Source organism: Oryzias latipes, chromosome 16, assembly GCF_002234675.1.
Source record: "Oryzias latipes chromosome 16, ASM223467v1".
In the NCBI taxonomy this organism is placed as follows: Eukaryota; Metazoa; Chordata; class Actinopteri; order Beloniformes; family Adrianichthyidae; genus Oryzias; species Oryzias latipes.
The window spans coordinates 30,962,195-30,982,742 of NC_019874.2; the positions used below are offsets into that span (position 1 = coordinate 30,962,195).

Here is a 20,548-nt window from a genome sequence, read left to right on the forward strand (position 1 = left end):
GGTTAAAATGCAAAATTTGTTTTTAATCAAGAAAGAGAATTTTGTTAAACTTAAAACTATTTGCTAAATTTTAAAAGTACTAAATTGAGATTAAAATAATGTAGTAAACCATTGCATCTTTTTCGCAAATTGTAGAAGTGTAAGTCAAGTCTTAGATTTACATTATTTCTGACAAGTGAGAAATAAAATTAAAATGGCAGCAAAAAACAAACAAACAAACAAAATAAAAAAAAATGTCTAATAATAATTCTAATTCTGATTAGATAAAAATTAATAATTCTAATTCTGATTATAATTATAATTATAATTAGAATATAATTCTAGTTCAAATTATAATTTATGTCTAACTATCCGAAGTTTAATACGTTCTCTGAATGTATAACTGCTGATTGTATCTGTTGTGTGCATTATTCTTGCTTTGATTTCTTGAAATAAAATATTTCAAATCAAATTTAAATCAAAATACAAAAAAATGTAAAATAATGAAAAACTGTTTAGGTTAAATAAACTGTAAAAAAAACTAACTGTGGTGATGTATAGATATATAGAAATTAAAAATTAAGAAAACAAACAAACATTTCATGATTTTGTTGTCTTACTTCCTGTATTTCCGGAAGTAGTAAGCCCGCGAACCGGAAACGCAGGTATCTTACCGGCAGTCAGCGGTCAAAAAAGTCTCGTCTAAAGACATCTTTAGGTACGTTTGTCTAAAACTAATTAAAATTGTCATGTTTTGCTGGAATTTTTTTGTATATTTGTTCGGTTGTGTATTGCCTAATATTTGAACTATAGTTAGCTAATTTTATGCTAACCATATGCTAGCAGCGGGTTGTACAATCATGCCGTGATGACTGGTTATGAGGTCTAACGAGAAATAACATTGAACAAATCTTTTCAGTGTTGAGCAGTGGTGTTATGGATTCATTTAACTAACTTTCTTAAAACCCATGCACGTTAATTAAGAACTAATCGTCATTTACAATGATAATTTGGATCCACGAAGCAGGTATTTATGAATAAATGAATATTTAAATGTAATTTTATTAGCATTTTGTTTGTCAAGTATCTCAATTAGACTAACTTGTTTCCATTAGATCTATAAAGTTACTAAGTCTGTAAAAATGAAAAAAAAATCCTTTAAATTTAAATACCAATGGTCTTAGAAGAAATAAAGAAATAATGTTGGTAAATACATTAATTATGCATTTGGAAAATTTGAGTCTAAAGCAAAGAAAGTGCTTTAAACATATCTGTAAAATCTGTCTTTTAAAAAAAAAGATTTTTGTAATTAAATGTGATAATAGCCATTTTTCAAAGGGAAATACATTAAACCCTCACAGCTATTATTTGCTTAAATCAAAGGAAAAAAACATAAATTTACTCCCAAACTAGGAATCTTGCTTCGATTTTCTCAACCAAAAAACTGAAAATTGTATAAAATAACTAAAAAAGGAGAGAATGTGCAGCACCTGCACTGCATTAAATCTTCAAGTTGCAAACTATTTCTAAAATTTCTCCTGTAAGGTTTCAGGTGTCATCTCAGGCTCAGCATCAGTGTTTTATGAAAATTATCCTAACACTATTTTTAACCTAATTATTACACTATTTAACCTAATTAAACCGAAAAAACAGACAAACACCTAAAGATATTTTCATTTGTCGCTTAACCTAAACTTTTTGTTTTTACAAAATATGTTCAAACTTGAATCTATTGCTCTGCAGTTTCCCCGACATTCTGAAAGGACAGGAAAGGACATCTGCACGGATGCTGAGGGCAAAGAGCTGCAGAGTGTATTTCCCACCAGTGATACCAGGTATACTGGCAGAAGGTATATTTTAACATTTAAGAATGAATATTTCTGTACGAGTACTGCCGCAAATCCACTTCTGTATTTTTACCTGTCAAGTAATCGAACCTAATCTTCCGACATGTCGAGTCAGTTAAACACAAGTGAATACGTTTGCTTTAATGTATTTGATCACTTTAATATGTGAAATTTGAACTTCTCAAATGTATCTCAAAGACTGAGAGCAGCAGGTGAAATTGAGTCCTATTTGCATTTGTTCACTACCAGGATCTGTCCTTTTTTCTTTAAACCAGTCGAATCCTTTTTGGGGTCACAGGGTAGCTGGAGCCAACCCAGCTCCTGTTGGGTGAAGGTGGGGTTCATCCTGAAACAGGTCGTGAATATCGTTTAGTGAATATCTGGGGCAAATGTTTGGATTTGCTTAAATGTTTATGGTGAGATTGCAGCCTTCTACATCTTTTCATGACTGTCCTGCACATCCAGTTGCAGACTGTTGAATATCTGAGGCTGGCTGGATGAGTTTGCAGTTGCCTTCATCGTCATTATAAGTTCCTGACCTTTTGTCCTGTTACTTAACAAGCTGTGTTCAGTGTCAGTGAGAGAAAAGGATTTGGATTAACAGAACATTTGATCTTTTGAAGCTCCTTTGTTTGAGAGTCAAATCTACTGGTGTAAATCCACATTTCTTGACATGACCATTTCTTCTGTGTAAATTAGAGCTTTCAACACTGTTTTCAAGTCCAAACCTGTTTCAACCACAAATAAACACACCCAGCACCACCCACAACTGCTGTTCAAAAATGCACAAATAATGTGATGACAAATAATTCCTGCGAATCTTTTGAGATGAGTGAGCCACTCAGGTTAGGCAGGAACGTGGGAGCAGCCTCAGCTTTTTAAACCCAGACATCAGTTTTTTTTTAACGTCTTATCCCGGATAATTGCAGTTTTTATATGAAAGAAGTGATCACGGGTACACAGACCGTGCTTACCCCCCTGACAAACCGCCATAACTCCTACACCGGTTCCCACAGAGTCGGGATTTTTTAACCAAATTCTAGATATTTGCTTCTAGTTTCATAAAATCCCATGAACATTTGTTTAAAGGAAGTAAAATTTGCCGCCAAGACATTGGTTTGAAAGGGATTCTTAGTTCAGCAGTGGAGATTAGTTTTCACCTGTCTGGTTGACTTCACATACTGACTTAGACAAATAAAATTTATATTGCTGGATTCCTCTGCTTTTAAACTTTACAAAACTGGGAGAATTTTTATGATCTTACCTATTGTTTATTATAAGCATTTATTTGTATAATGAAACAAAGTGAGTAAATCTGTGTGTCTGCACATCGTCTTTAGTTTAAGCCCTTTTATTCATTCATACATTAAACAGGAAAAGAGTAAAATGAATCGGGTCGCACTCAGTTAAAAAACGTAACTCTGAAGGGATCTGGCTGAAACGTTTTTCCCTAAATCTCAATCAGGAATCACTTCATTCTGATTATAGGGTTTGCCTACGAGCTAAAACACAACTTAAACTTCCGGCTGATGTTCATGTGTGAACTCGCATAAATGCATCAGCGCTTGACTTCTTAGAAATGAATGGAAGCTGCTTTTATTATTATTATTTTTTTTTTCATCTGGACCTCATGAGAACGTCGTAAAGAAACCACAAATAACTTAAATGAGTCTGCACTTAAGCAATTGCACTTTATAGTTTTTCTGCTGCCTCCCTGAAGAGTCTCGTTCCCCTGCAGTTTCCATGTCAGCGGGGGCCACAGTCCCCGACCATTACACTCATGCATAATTTATCGCCGTGTAAAAGGACCCAATTACACCGTGTGTTCCTTTCACCACAGCAGGGCTGCAGGACTCGTTCGAAAGTGCGGTTTGTTTAAAACATTTTTCTTCACCAAACAGCCGTGTGAGAAGAATCCACTCGGGGATCAGAGATGCTAAAGTCAACACCAGAGTTTAGGAATTTATAATTCTGCAATTACAGCCCGAGCAAACATCAGTTCTCTGGTTGTTTAATGAACGAGTGTCTGGAGGGATTTCTCTTCATGAGAGGATGGCGAGAAGCAGAGTGTCTCCGCGAGTGTTTTCATTGCTTATGGGCTAACTGCAATCCAGCTCACAGGATAATCAAGACATTCATCCCGGTGAGAGTTGCAGCAGAAAGAAGCTTTGCTGGGCGTGTGGAGCTTCGAGCTTCAGGCCCTCAAAGCTCAGCAAATATAGAGACGGAGATCATTTGTTTTAGGCTAAATGAATCTGCGCTCTTTCGAAAGTCGTGACCTCACACATAATTAAGAGCTGCGGTGAATTTCCCTGCGGCCACAGAGATTTTAAGCCTCTGTGGAAAGCAGCTAAATTAAGTCCTCTGTGTTTTAATTGGATTAACGGATTGGTCACTCGCTCGTTAAAACTATGCAACCATTGGGATCCTAATTTAGCTGTTAATCCGATTCCTGAATCAAGATCAACGATTCACAGATCAAATCATGATTCTTACTATTTAATATTTTATGATTGAATGGTTGCTATGTGTTTGTCTTTCTCCTGGAAGTATTGAAAATTAGGATAATATGTATTAATCCCCATCATTTATACCGTTATTTAGAACAGGAGATCAGAATTAAAACAAATAAACACAAAGATTTAAAAACACTAATATTCGTCACTTTAAACAATGTCACACTCAAACGTTTTTCTGTCATTTCCTGGTTCACTACGCAGTAAACAAGACATAAATATCCTGTTTTGGATCACATTTCCAACAGATGATGATACAGTATTTAAAAGATGAGCTGGAGGTCCTGGTCCAATCAGGTGCTCCGGACAATTTGGACACCAGTCTGCAAACAAAAACAGGAAGCCTCCCACTCCAGCAGAAAACAGAGACACAAAAATACAACCTCCGCCGCAATAATTCTAATGTTTGTCATGGAAACATAAAATTCAACATTATTCAGCATTTTAGAGCAATAATTACAAGACCTGAAGTGTTCTTTTACTACACACTACAGCGTTTATGAAGATCACGAATAAGCGATCCCAAAAGTCACAAATATTTGTACCAGTTTTTTCTGGGATAGATCGCAGATGTTCGATTATTTGGAACTTGTTGCGGCCCTAAGTAGTGCATTTGGCTTGTTAGATAATAAACTTAAAATCCAGCATTGTTCTGGATTTTAGAGCAATATTTACATTGCTTGTAGTGATTTTTTACTAAACTCTGTTTTTACGAAAATTGATATCAACATCTTGAGCATCACAAATATTTGTTCTCAATTTTTTGGGAACAGATCTCGAAAGTTTTTAGAAACTCGTGACAGCCCTAATAACGGAACACTACTTTATTTATTTTTTAATTTTTTACAAGACCTAGCTTTAAGTAAAAAGGGACTAAGGCTGCTTAATTGTCTGTGTGTACATATACACAGCCAGCTATCACTAGCCTGAGATAGTGTTAGCGCCTCCCTAACGCATTCATTGCATTCTGTGCTATAGAATATAGAAACCCTCCCCCCAGGACGGTTTGTTTGGTTGCTGTGAATGAAAGCATTTTATTCTGGAGCTCAGAACACTGGCTTTGGCTGTAGATGTTTGCTGTGAGTGTAAAACGTGACAGAGTACGCTGGAATGTCATTCGTACCCTTGACCCACACATAGCCTTTGTTGAAGCAAAGCCCATGGGAATTCATGCAGATTGTGAGGAACGGCTGTACCTGGTCAGGAGCACAGGTGGAGTATCTGCTGGACTCCACGTAAACCAGCAGAAACATCTGCATGTTGGTTTTATCACCATTGGAGGGCATTTGTGTTTTTCTGGTTTTTGTTTGGGGATAATTTTTGGAGAAGTTGAGCTTTTGACCCTGAAAAGTGTGTTACATAAAATAGATTTATTACTCACAAACACAGTTAGCAGTTTAGTTCTTTGTACTTTGAACATTTAAGTTTACTGCCCATCAACACCCAAAATAAGTATTTAATGAAATAAAAAAATTCCCTTTTTTTGCCTTCTTGAAATAAGCTTAAACGTTTTCTCAACGTCTTCAAGTCTAGAGTTCTTATTCTAATGTAATGTATCTGAACTACTCCTCCTTAGTTTTGTCCTTTTGTCCTCCATGTCACACCTCAGGAAGGACACTTATTTAATGACGGTTTCAGCAAACAGAAAAGGGCTTGTTGGGGTGTCGAGGTGAAGATGCTGCAGCCTTCTCTGGAGCTGCCGACCGCTTCAGGAATGTGTACATTAAGGTGACCAAAGAGGCTGGATAGTTTGGCCCTTTTAGCCACAATTGGACGCGGACGCTGGTTGTCTGGCCTCTTTCCTCCGAGCCGGTGAACTCTATGGAAACTGATCTTTTGCACCTCCTCCTTGGGGGGCTTCAGCTGGGCTTCTATGAAGGTCTTCTCCTGCCTCCTCTGGAATCCCAGAGATCACCAGATTGTCCCTCATGCTCCTTGCCTGAAGATCCAGGAGGGTTTCCTTGATGTGGAGCGGTTCTCCTCAGAAAGACTAGCGGTGACGCTGTTCTGAGTCTTGACGGTCTCTCTGAGGGCCTGGTTCTCCGCTGCGAGCTCCTGAACCTGCTGCTGGCTGAACTCCAAAGACTCTCGCAGGCCATGGAATTCTCTGTGAAGGATCTCCAGCAAGTTTAAACGGCAATCGAGGCTGTAGAGCCTTTTATCTATTCCTCATGTTGCTGCCTGGAGAGGAGGCCGCCCCGGGAGAATCTTCGGGACGGCCACGTTTGGAGGAAGGAGCGGTGGCGCTGGATTTCTCCATGACGCAGGTATCAAAACACTTGTCGATGTAATTCTCCGAATCCTCCAGGCTGACAAATGCTTAACAAAATTGTCAGATTTAGTTAACTTTCTGGATTATTTTAATATGGCAAATGTTTGTTCACAATTTACGCGCCGCCAAGTTATCTTACTACACACGTCTCATCGGGTCTCGTGATACTACAGCATCCAAAAAAATAAGATAAAGTAAGGTGAGGATGAAAGCTGCTAGCTGTTTGGATTTGACAGACCTGATAACCCACCAGGTCAGACGTGTCTCTGCTCTGATTGCTGCATATCGGTCTTTTTGTTTCCCGGAGGAAGTTACAGGAAGTTAAGACCTAAAGTTAAGACCTCCGAAGTTCCAGAACCCATGAGCCGCCCACCACCCGACCGGCGCCCCGTCTCCGCAAGCCAGCCCAGGCACGCGACCCGAGCAACCCAGGAGCCACCACGCACCCACAGCCACCCCCCCATAACCCTACAACCCTACACACTACAACAACCCCCCCCCCCCCCCCCCCCGCCAAAATATCTGAGCCCCCCTCCCCAACCCTCTCAGTGCCCTCCCCTCTCTGTGATGGGGAGGGAAAGCCCATCGAGCCAGCCCCCAGGTCCGTCCCACCCATGCACTCACGCACACATATTCACAATCATCTGGTTACCCTCCCCACCCCCCGCCGCCACGCAGGAACCCCCCCCCCCCAGCCGTATGCCCGACCATTCCCGCAGCCGACAGGCCACCCACAAGCCCGGCCGCCCGGAGAGGACCAGGCGGGTGAAGACCGGCCGCCCCCCCCCCGACCCCACCCATGTATGGAGGTGTGGGAGTGCTGTGTGTGTGCTGCAGGTAAAATAGGAGGTCTCCAGTGTGGGGTGCCCCACCGCTGCCAAGCTGCAGAGCCCCCCACTCCGGGGTCCCTCTGTGAGTGGTGTGCATTTGCTGTGTGTGTGCTGCTAGCATGCAGTTAAAATTGTGGGGGGGGGCAGCGAAAGGTGAGCACGGATGTTTCACCGTGCCCCCCTCCACCAGACCCTCTCCACAAGGCCCTAGATGAATCAGAGTGTCTAATATGCAAGTAAAAAGCGGGCTGGAGGGCGGGTGCCCTCCGAAGTTCTGCTGATGTCAGAGAAACTGTACTGAATGTGGTCAAGAAGACAATATGTTTGCTACCGCAGAGAGAGAACAAAGCTGACTGGAGCTGTAGGCAGAAACAGCAGCAGAGCCTGCTGGTCCTCACGTCTTCAACATCTCGGTAATAGGAAATGTTGTCTGTTCTAAAGAAAAAGTGTGTCATGCTAAACCTCCACAGGGATGTCATAGAAACCCAAATTGCCCTTTGCTGCCCTCTGGTGGGCAAGTGCTGCAACCTGCCCGGTTTCTGTGCATTACCTTTGCTCCCAGCATGTTTCGTTTGACAACTGTGTGAGACGTGTTTGCTTTATCCTAAAAGTGTATTTGTCGTCTCGTCAAACTCCTCACAGAACAAAGCAAACATTAACAGCAGCTTTTGGGGCATCATAAAACATTTTATGCAAAAGAAATGATGGAAAGGGAATCAGGGTGTGATGTCTTGAGGTAAATAATCCAGATCTTATTTAAAATGGGCTTTTCAATGATAGAGGACAGTGGAGCATCCATGTTTCTGTGCTTGTTTGGGTTTTTGAACGTTTGGATATGAAGACACAGCAGATTGACCACAGAGCACAGCGGTTACCCTTTTGTTTAGGATGATTTTTGTTTATTCTCTCGGTCACACAAAGATGAAATGCACATACAATCTTTAGATGGAATTGACTGAAGTCCAAAGGCGATTAAAATGTGTTTTTGCTGTGGAGGCTCTTTGCCCTGAGACAGTGCTTCCCAACAATGTCGAGTTTACTTTCATGACTTTCTGTTCAGACTCCAGTTTTTGTGAATTTCATTAGAAATATTTGCCGGTAAACATGTGAGGCCTTAATCATTTTATTCATATTTTTTTTATGAGGCACAAGGTGTTTTGCCCATTCCTAAAACAATAAAGGAGAAACAATAAAATATTCTATAATTTTATTATTCTATGAGTTTGCTATATGGTCTCAAATACTTTTTATATGCAGATGACACAAGTATAGTATCTAAAGTCGAAATACTCAGAGAAGTAGTAAAAATAGTAAATACAGAGTTAGGGAAACTAAAACAATGGTTCGACAAAAATAAACTTTTACTCACTGTTAAACTAAATTCATGAGTTTTGCCTCCGTTCCCTTCCCGCCTTAGTCCTCTAGAGGGAGCCATTGTAGCTCTAGACACATTTCAGCAGACATGCATTGAATGAGCTGTCAGCTGTTATTCCCTAAATGATCCTATAAATGGGAATAAAAAGTCGTCAAAATTGTTGTTTTCGTCTCAGGTTTAACTGATGAATCTGCTGTTGGTGGTTTTTACTTCAGGTTTTTCTTTTTCTTTTTATTCGCAGTAAAACTTTCTAGAAAAGTCGTGTACACATACCATATATTATCACAATAAATTAAAGCTTTTATAAATCATAAATACATATAATGAATAAATAAAGCCTTTAATTTAAGGTGAGCAAGGCCACAAAAATCCTCCTGAACTGTGGAGTTACTTGAAGTCTGAAAAAATACTACACATTAAAACGAATAAATGAGAAAACAATAAGGTTCCACAGAATTAGGAATTTTTAAATTTCAGAAGGAAAAGACGGTTTGAAGAGTAAAAGCCTAATAAATTAATAAATGTATCAGGAAACCGTGAAGTTTTCATATTGATCCATCTTTCACAATAAGTGAAACAGAAAAGGTTTTGTCTGATTTTGTCAAAAGTGACAAAATTCAGATGTTTGAACAAATTCTGTCAGTCTGTTCCACAGCATCACGTTCTCCTACAGGATCAATTAAGAGCTTGAGTCACACCGTTCTGTGTAGACCGCTTCAAACTCCCTGTGATCACACAGTTGCTTCGCTGCGTTCTTTGCTTACTCGTGTTTTTTTTGCACATCGGCGTACGCGGCGGCCCTCGCAGCGCTGCATTTGCTCACTAACTACACCTGAGCATTACCGCTGCTTTGTCTGCTGTTGCGTGTCAGCTCATCTCTGTCTGTGATTAATTAGCATCCAGTTCATAACCCCTCTGAATTAGCAGAAGAGCACTCGGGCTAATGAGCCGACGGCGAACTTGGAGGTTAACCAGCTCATCCATCAAGGCCTGGATAGTTGGCTGGTGCGGTGTTGTTAGACTGGGTGACTGGTTTTTGCTTTCTGTTCTTTGGCTGTAAAGATTTGTAGCTGCTAACTAGTCATTAGCTTCAGTTGAGGCTAAAATGCTTCAAATCCTAAAATAAACTCCAATAAATTTCATTTTGAGCAAAAAATGTAATTATTTTTTTAATTGAAGGATTTTCCTGGTAACAAACCTGGTAATCTGGTTAGACGAGATTTTGTCCATTTTAATTACTTTAATTTAGGTAGTTTACACTATAAAAAAAACTGTAGAAAAATATGAATAGATTCAATTAATGTAGATTGAGATCTGTTTTAGTCCAAACTGGTTCAAATTGAGAAAACAAGTGTGCTAAAATCAACAGGCAACTGCAATAAATAGAGATCGTAACTGCAATAAACTGCAATAAATCGAACACGCAACTGCAATAAATAGCGCTTGGAACTGCAATAAATAAAACACGCAATTATATTAATTTCACATTTAAGTCTGTGATACTTGAAAAGACCCCTCCAGCACTAAAGCCGCCCCTCAGGGTTCACTAGACTCATCCCAACTACAGAATGTTTTAAAAGGAAATGTTGATGCTAAAGCAGAAACTGTTTCAATCATATCAGATGAACCTTTATGGCAGCATTCACTTTAGGTTTTCTTATAAGCACCAATATTTACACTTTTCCTTAGAATTTATAGGTGATACCCCTACTACTAATCAGGTCTCTTCTGATTGGTTAATTTAAGTGTTTTTGACCAAACCCACCAGGACTTATTGTTTAGAGGTGGAATCATTCATAAAACATTTGTTTTTCAGAATACACATAACTGCAGCTTCTCTTTCACATCACTTTCAGTTCGTCTGGGATCAATTGAACACGGGTCTGCAGTAGATTGAAGATCACTGTTAATCTGTGATCTTCAATCTACTGCAGACCCGTGTTCAAGTAGAGCTGCCTGCCCGACGTTACTCCATACAGGCCCATGTGAACGCTGTTTGCTGCACACACAAATGCGACACACGCACAGCCACACACAAACACAAACACAAGTCTTTTAGCCCAAATGCTGGAGGCGGTCAAACACTCACCAGTTTAAAGACCTGTACGGCATATTAAGCTTCATTGTAAGTTTTTTTTTTCCAAAGCTGCTTCTCTGTGAGAAATAAACTGCATCCACTGCTGCCGGGGAATATAAACAACTTTTTCTGTTTATTTTTCAAACTTCATGAGCATGTTGGTACTGGACCCCCCCCTCCATTCATCATCAATCATCAATATAGATCATCAATATAGTGCCATCTTGGGATAAGAACGTGTGGATTCTTCGTCAATTCCAGCTTTAAAATACAGATTTAAATCAACAGATTTGGATTTTGAATTTTTTTGGTGTGTTCTCAGGGTGAAGGATAAATTAAACCCCATCTTTTGATAAAAGATTCTTTTTTATTTCTTTAAAACTTAAAACTTAAAACGGAAGATAAAGTCTGCCAATGTTTGGATTGTAATGAAAACTAATCCAAAAAGAACTTTTAAAGCAGTTTCTGAAATTATAACTGATGAAACATTTGAACTTTTGAAATTTAGAGGTTTTTCATAGAGCCAAAAATAATCAAACGCTCTGTAATGTTAGTTCAAGAAAAGATCTACTTTATTTCTGTGCAGTTGTTATATTCTTTTACAACAATCGTGTTGTGGTTTAACTTCGCTGAAACTTTTTAAGTCCTTCCCACTCTTCCTATAATGCGCTGTTCCGTGCAACGACATCAGCACGCCATATGCCTCTTCGGCTCTGTGAGGTTTGACCCACTTGGCCCGTGTCGCCCACCGTTCGGTCCAGAGCTGCCAGCTGCTGTTGCCGTGGGCGACGATGAAGACATTGGCAAAGGCGTCCCCTCAGGTTCTGTCTCTGAGGGGACCAGCGAGGCTGTGACAATCTGATCATCTCCACAGCGACTGACACCTGACCACACCCCCAGAGGCCTGAACAGCGGCGATGGAACTCGTTCATGAAAATCAAACAAAAAAACAACTACGCCCCCCCCCCCCCTTTTGTGATGAAGACGTGTCACAAACTTTTTCCAGGTCAGATCAGAACGCTGTTTAGCTCTTGGCTAGCTCAATCACGTTAATTAGATTGCAGTCATTATTTAACATTTTGGAGCTTTGATGTGGATGTTTGGGATTTGTTGCTGTGAGCACAAAACACACAAACGAACACAAACACACACAAGCGGCTTTAACTATTGAGATGCATTTGTTTTTCTGTGATCGACTTTTGCACGTTCAGATGGAAAACAAAACGAGAATGTCAAAAGTTCAAGTTAGTGACCACCTCACGTGCGCCTGCTGCATCGTCATTGGTGGCTTTGAGTGATGCCTGCCAATTGGATGATGCGTTTGCGGGAGCTGCTCTCATTGGCTCACAGGTCAGGCGGCGGTCCTCTCCCAATTTGACCATCGTACTTCCTGTCCCCCAGGACTCCGTTAAGCACTTCCAGCTTCGCCGCCTGTTTGTTAACGCTCGTCACACTGCGCCGCCACTTCACCCGAGCGAGGGAGGGACTGATGCAAAGCTCGCTCGGGATAAACTGTAATGCTATATTTATAAGGCAGCGTTTATAAACACATTTGCATATATCAAGATGAAAAAGTTGTTTGAATTGGGGGGCAATTTGCATTTGGTGAAACATATGGCGGAGCCGCGGAAGCCACGGGCCATGCCTTCATTACCCGATCTTCGTTTCATCAGCTCTCTGCTCCCCCGTCGAGCCTCCCCACGGCGGAGCCTTCTGTCCCCGAGGTTTCAGTGACAGGGGACAATATGTCCCCAAGGTGAGGAGTAGGGGGAAAGCCGCACGCACGCCACTCCTCCGATGATTATTTAATCAGACTCCTCACTCTGGATCTAAGGGAGAAGAGAGGTACAAAGTGGCGCTTGTTACCCATTTGTTCAATGTAGAGAAAGAAGAGAATGGGGGGGGGGGGCAGCTAGAAGACATGAAACAATGAAGATTTTTGTTGATTTAAACATGATTACTCACCTGACAAAGCAACACCTCCCTCATTAAAACTGCGATCCGATTCATCAATCAAGATCAACAATTCACTGAGCAAACCTGGATGTGTGAAAATTAAAGTGGACTCAATCAGCGTCATTCCAACCTTTATTACAACCGGAGATCAGAACCAACAAAACAGATAAAAACACAAAGATTTAGAAAGAAGGATATGTTATTTATGAATTTAAGCAACGTCACACTCTTAATATTTTCTGTCAACTTCCTGGTTGACTTCAGCAGGAAATAAAAACATCAACATCTCTGCTGTTTTGGATCATTAAACAACAAATCTCGAAAATGTTCTCCACAGTTTTCCATCCTCAAAGATTAGTTCCAGTAGATCCATGACTAGAAGACAATAAATTAAGATGCTCAACACCTCAATAGAAACAAAAAAAACAAAAAAAAACACCTCAATAGAAACAGAACAACTAGAACAGACTCACAGTCCTTTCATCTAAACTAGCAGAGAATACGTCTTACAAACCGACTTTTTTGTCTTTAGAGGAAAAAAACAAACATTTTCATGAACGTTTTCCAGTCATGTTTTCACCTTTCCTTGATTGTTATTATTACAAAAGCCACAGTTTAATAGAAAAGTTTCTACAAAACCATACACAAACTTTTGATGAAATTTGGGGTTAAAATATTCTGATATTCAGGTAGTTCTGAAAACGTCAACTAGATGTTGGATTCTGTTTTCTCCAGTTACAAGTCTGACGATGCCACACTAATTTGGCCAACATTTGTTGCACTTTCTGACTTGCAAAATAGAAAATTGCTTGTGATTTCTGTGATTTTTTTTTTTTAATGAGAAAAAGTGTCTTTCTCTTAGTTTTAGATACAAGACTCCTTAACTTAAGTAATTAAAGCCCCCCTTTTGTTCAGTTTACATCATTAGTAATGTGAACACAGCTTGGAACCAAAGAAAATTGGTTTTGAATGGAAAATTAGAAATGAATTGAACACTCAGGTGTGGTTTCAAGTTATCTTGACTGGTACTGGTACTGTACCGGACTTAGAAAAAGGGACTTGTAAGCATCAGTTTTGACAGGAATGCTTTCATTTTCTCTAGGAAACATGAAACCTGACACACGGCGATGTCTGTTTGAGTGAATGTACACTGGTGACCTATGTCTGAACTAAAGCTGCTAACAAAGGCAAAACAAAAGAGCGGAAAGAGGCATAAAAGGAGAGAAAGGCGGATGAATGTTGGGGTTCTGGTTGAGAGGAAGTCCTGCAGGTGAGGAGTCGCTGCGACTCTATGTCTCTGTCTGGCTGCGGTTCGTCACGCCACTCACACAAACGCCACATTTGCATGTGCGCCCCCCTCCCTACCCACCTCTCTTCAATGAGTGCGGTCAGCCTGTTTGAGATTTGTTTAAGGGCTCCTCAGACTTGTTTTCATCTTTGATACCTGTGTCCTTTAGGCCCCCGCTAGTCCCCAGCAGACGTCCCCTGTGCAGGGAGGGGTTGGAAATGGTACCCTGGTCACAGTTGTCTGACACGGTTTCTGCCCTCAGTGTTTGTCTTTCTATTTCCATACGCTCACTCCATTTGGGTAAAGCCAAGTTTAGAGGCAGATGGTTGCTTTTTGAAGGTCACGGAGGATATTTCAGAACAAGTCGACCACAAACGTTCACTCAAGGCCCAGACTTTGGGCAGGTTTAGCGTTTGTGTTGTATGACGGAGGCTGCGAGTCAAATGAAAACACATCTATTACACCTAAAAGTTTGAACTGATTTGCCAAACGTTTGATAATCATGTTTCCTGTTTTTCAATTGAAAAACAATGTCCTGGAATTGATTTAAATGCCAAACTATGCTAAACTTTTGACACTTGCTCCTTTACATAAAAAACAGCTGAACACTTTTGCAGTTTTTTTCTGCAATATAGATGGAAATATTCTTGAGAAAGTCCTTTTCAAGTCTCCTGCAGAAGTTCTTCAGTCTTCTGTCCAGTTCAACCCAAAGACGTTCCATGCAGCTCAAGGTCTGAAGACTCCATGATTCCGTGTTCAGCATCTTATTCTACTGTCCTGAGGTTGTTCTTCGATTCATGTTTTTGGGTCAGCATGCAGAATGAACTTCTTATCAATGGTGTCACAACAGAAGGAATTGCATAGCAACCAGAGTGTGGCGTACGAACATTATACGACAGCATTAGCTTTATGTCATAAGTGCGTGGAACTTCCATTAGCTTTATGAATACTTCATAGTACACTTATCACACGTAAATCCCATTTTCCTTGAGGTGGGCCGGTCGAGTCTCAAGAGAACTGGAAGACACACCTGCGCCCCCCTTTAGATCCGGCTGGTCCTCTCTACCACCCCCCACGGACTCGGACAACCCAAAAACCTGCATCCCCTTATATGGGTCAACCCCTGTACAGATGCAGAGTAAAGCTTTAGTAACCTTTGTTTCCAGCCCAAGAAAGCCCTCCTATCATGTGTCAACATTCATCTAGAGCATTAACTGGAAGTTGTTGCATTGATTGATCATTAATATATTTATTTATTACTGCACATCTCCCAAACAAACAGAATTTATTTCAGCCAAACCAATATTAAGAAGACACTTCTTGGCTATGTAAACAGTCAACTGAAAATACTGATTTAATTAATTTCCCTTTATGATAATGACTTCATCTGAGGCCAATAAATAGCAATTTTTGCGTCGCCTTCCTCCTTCAGTCATAACCCCAATATTATTTTTCCCATTTATCTGGAGCTGAAACGAGGGCAAACAGGATGAGAGTGTCATTAACGCCACGCATCGACACGCAGCGACTGGGGGGAAAAGCATCCAGTTTGTTAATAAGTAATGACTGCCCAAGATCACAGGAACCCCCTCTACAACAAAACAAGTTAAGCACAAGCTTTGATAATGACTGTTAATAATTCAATGTGTGTAATTATCACTTTACAGGAAAGCACAATAGCGGCGGCTTGCTGTAGGGGTGGTGGTAGCAATTAAAGATGAGAGAGATGGGGGGTCAGCGGATCAAGGGGAGACGTGAGGTTTCCTCTCGAGTCGATGACCTCTACAGGTGATGCAACTTCAGCATCTTCTCACTCTAATCTTTGCAGCAGGAACTTGTGGCCAAATGTTGGTTGTGCCGTGCTTTTGTTTCTCCAAACCCTCCACTTCCTCATATTTGCCTCTCCTTTGTACCATTGACTTGGATTCACTCAAGCCAAATGAGGAGGTTAAGCCTTTGCAGCTCAAACCTCACCAGATCAATTTCAAACGTAATCACTCTGTTTGTCATCGCCAGATTTGAATTTCACAATGAGCGTGTGAGGGGGGGAGAAAAAAAACACCCTGGAAACATCTCTCACTTCTATCCAAATCAATGTCTTTCAGCAGCTCCCCCATCCTCTTTGACGGGAAAGGGCATTCACACGCATTTGGTGGCCATTGTTGGCAGCAAAATGACTAATCATAACATCATTGATGTGGTAAAAAAAAAAAGAGTGGTGACGGGCGATGGCGGCAACCTTTGCTCCCATCCAGAGAGAAAGAGTTAATTTGATGACACCAGTCTCTCCAAAGCCCCTTTTCAGGCCAGCAGCAGCTGGGGCTGGAAGCAATGGGATGAATCCTGAGCGGTGAAGGGGAGGGGGACTAAAAAAAAAAAAAAACAACTAAAAGACTTGTTATTACGGCTCCATTTCGAGAACGAGAGGGCTTTCTGAATTGCCCTGGATTGCGATCCTGCACTCGTTCATTCCTATATAGACCCTCTGAGCGGCAAATGGGCCTTGGGCCAGTCAGTGTGAGGCGCTGATGCTGGAATAAGAACAAGATCACAATTGTGTTTAGAGCTCAGAGAGGCAACGGAGAGGAGCCGATGAGCACTAATTGCCAGATGGTGAATATCTTTGCTCCTTTTCAACAGCGCATTAATTGCAGGGCTGCCCGGGGGTTGAGATGCACTGATCAGTGTGGCAGAGGATCCTGACCCTGATTACCCACCCCCTCAGACGCCCTCCACCACAGAGACAGTTAGAAGAAGTGTGGAGGGGTTGAAGCCAAGCCCATTGAGCCACCTGGGCATGGACTTTTTTTTTGTTTGGAAAAGAGGCGATCAAACAAGATTGGGGGGGATCTTATTGGATCTGAAGGAGTTAAAGGCAGCGATAGCCTCCATTCTTGAACAGGGCCCCCTCCCACACCTCCTCGTTTACATATCTCCAAAAGACGTAATTGAATTAAATAAAGCTTTCCTTGGGGGCAGCTGCCGCAGCTGCTGTTTGCGCAGTGTCAAAAGGCCCGCCACTTTAAGAGCACTTACATATGCTCCAAATTAGCAGGTCAGATCGACGGACGCTTGATGACGGGGCAGAGGCTGCCAACGCCACAAGGGGCCCACAGCTGTGAGCAATTCACTGCAAGAGCGTTGGGGGGGGGGCTTTTAGACCCCTGATTATGAAGGGCAGTGGTGCACGTGCTCATAGACGCAAATACTTGAACACCCATGCAGACAGATGGAGACAAAGGGTCATCGGGGTAATTAGGAGGAATAATGACTTCATTTGACCATGACAAGGTGGGTTAACCTGAAGAAGTGCATGTAGGAACATTTTCTATTAGAAAATCAGTAATAAATGTACACACCAATCAGATATTGAAATCCAAATCACAGGTCTGGGTCTGCAGTTTGCATGCTCTTGCGTGGGTTTTCTCTGGGCTCTCTGGCTTCCTCCCACTGTCCAAAAACCTGCTTCATACGTTCCTCTAGGTGTGGATGTGTGAATATGTGTGGGAGTGATCATGTGACCCGTCCAGGGTGTACCCCGCCTTTGCCCAACAGTAGCCAGGACTGGGTCCGGCAACTTTGTGACCTTGAAAGGGATACAGCGGGTTAAGAAAATTGATGGATGGAGGTCAAAGTCTCAGTTATTTTCAAATTCTTGTGTGTATTCGTGTGTGTTCAAGAATGAACGGGCTTGCTCCATATTACCTTAAGTGTAACTTCAACTCAGTTGATACCAGAGTAGAACATTAGGGTGGGACCTTCGTTATTATAAAGTCGTTGACCTTTTGCGGTTTTGCAGTATTGCTGATTTTTTTGTGTGCAGTTTTGCGTGTGAAGCCAGGTTCACACTGCCCTCTGCACACGCATTCAAGCGACCATTTCCAATGAAAAGTCTTTGTAAACATGCCCATATGTACGTTTCGGGTTTCCATGTTTGAAACTCTCTCGTTCACACGTTGCTACACAGGTTTCTACAACTGTTTTTGGGTTCTACATACAAAATAGGGGGACATTGAATGCACTTTGCAAGCTAAACTAGGTTGAACTTTGACCAATTAGGGACGAGGATGTGGTAGTGACGTATGGATGGTGACCTTTTTAATTCACAGAAGTGACAACTATTTATAAATTGATCATGGAAGAGAAACTAATAAGGTTTAAACTTCTATAGTTAAAGGAAATGTGTGAAAATGTTCATGTCTGTCTTATAAAAAGGGTAAAGTGTGTAGTGAGGAGTTTAACATCCTTAAAAAACATTGAGAAATTTTGTAAAAAATAAACATAATTATATTTTGCATATTGCATGTTTTTTAGAATGTAACTACTGTCACAAACAAGGGAACACTAATTTTTATCTTGTGCACCCCCTAACATAAAGAAATGCCTTTAATTTTTAAGATCTAATAAAAAAGCTACCGTATTTTCACGACCATAGGGCGCACTGGATTACAGGGCTCAGTTTCAGTTATGGATGCTTTTTGATATTTAACACATACAAAAAGCGCACCGGGTTTCAGTGCACGGGTATTGACACATACTGGTAAAACATGCACACCAGTGTGTGTTTTAAAAAAAGGCAGCGGGAGCAAAACTGAGTTGGTTGTGATTTATTTTTAATTTTTTCAGTCATCAATCAGGATCCAAAAATCCATCAAACTCCTCATCTTCTGTTTCTGAAATGAGCAGCTGGGCTAAGTTTCTATCAAACACGCCAGGTTCCCTTTCGTCATCGTCAGAGTTCGCCTCTTTGCCGTGCGGCTCCTCATGAATGACGCCGGCTTTTGCTAAAGTTCCAAGAACAGTGCGAGGAGACACTCTAGCCCAGAGGTGGGCACCGAGGGCCGCATTCCTGCATGTTTTCCAGCATACCCTGCTCTGGCATGTTCTAATTGGCTGGACACACCTGAACCAGGTAATCAGCCATGAGTAGGGCAAGATTATTGGCTGGACACACCTGAACCAGGTAATCAGCCATGAGTAGGGCAAGACTATCTGGAAATCATGCAGACACACCGGCCCTCGAGGCCTGGAATTGCCCACCCCTGCTCTAGCCCAAGCATCTACGATTCATTCACAAATTGTGACGTAACTCTGCCGGCGCTGCCTCCCACGTTTAGTTAAAGTGTGTTCGCCATCCGTCATCCATCGTGTCTCTTCAGTGGAATGATGACTGTAGAGACGCTTCTCCCAGCTGTTCTCTGATCGTTAGTCCATCGGTCCAGTCGGTCTTGCAACTCGGGGCACATCGCTTTGTTTCCGCGGAAACTCAGCTGCGTCTTCTCGACTTGTCGGAGTTCGTTTTCCTGCTTCCTCCGCTTGCCAACCATGGATTCATTCATCTTGAAGTCTCTCACAGCTACTCTATTCCCATGTTCCTCCACGTAGCTGATAGCTTGCAGTTTAAACTGTGCTTCATTGAGTTTCCAAAATGATGTGGTTCTGCATAATGCACATACCTGCACTTTAGTACTACTCAGGGGGGTGGCTTCTTTCACGTCCTCTCTTCCCCCTTGACCTCATGCTGTCCTCTCCTACGTCCTCTTTACCGAAAACCCCGCAACATCACGTTAGGGGGACTGCACCATCGGGCGCTCCGTACATTTTGGAGAAAATTTAGGACTTTTAAGTGCGCCCTATGGCTGTGAAAATATGATAGTTAAAAAACACTCCCCAGCCTAGTTCTTATGAACAGATCAGCATTGCAAAAGGATTTTGACACAGTGCTGTACGTAGTTTACATTTGGTGTAAAGTCTGATTTATTAACAAAGGAGTTAATTGGGAATAGCTTTGTTCTGAAGCCAGCCTCCACTGGTCCTTTGGAGGTACTGCAACATCATCTACTACAAGGTTTGCTCCATAGTTTGGAGCTGATCGTAATGGAATGTGAGGAATGAATAAAAAGTACTAGGGTTTCATACTTACTTACTTTTTACTTCAGTCACTGTTGGAGGGTTGACGGTCTTCAGTTTAGTCATTTCAATGATGACGTTTAGCCTTAACATTTGTTTTTATGAATGTAACATACTGAACCGCTTAAAATAAGCACGTTGTTGATTTTATGTTGTTTCCTTTTTGAAAAATGCACAGAATTTGCTCATTCTCCACTTCCTGTTCTCTCCGAAGCCTCTGCAGCTGTGAAAGTACAACATCAATATTTGTACTGCGGCAAGGCTGCCTTTCATAAAGGTTTTTATGACAAACAGAAGCACGATAACGTGATCCACACTTTACTTTAGTTATGTATCCACTGCGAAACGCCTGTCATATCATAATCAACCGTAGTGAACAATCATTTAATGACTTGTCACTCAAGGTCGACTGGGCAATTATGTTGCATTTGCATGGTAGTGGATGATGTTCAGACAAATAAGCCATGTTCTAATTGCTTATCTGTTTACTTTAAGGTG

The 20,548-nt window shown here is 41.4% G+C and overlaps 1 long non-coding RNA gene across 4 annotated transcripts in view; it reads left to right on the forward strand.

Moving 5' to 3' along the window:
- Positions 1–464: 464 nt before the first annotated feature.
- LOC105356055 overlaps positions 465–20,548 on the forward strand; it is a 71,398-nt gene continuing 51,314 nt past the window's right edge. For 2 of the 4 annotated variants that reach the window (XR_002292064.1, XR_002292061.2), the window contains exons 1-2: positions 465–697; positions 1,723–1,814. This is a non-coding gene — a long non-coding RNA (uncharacterized LOC105356055). The remainder of the gene's footprint in view (positions 698–1,722; positions 1,815–20,548) is intronic. The other 2 variants (XR_910335.3, XR_002292063.2) reach the window with 2 other exon arrangements.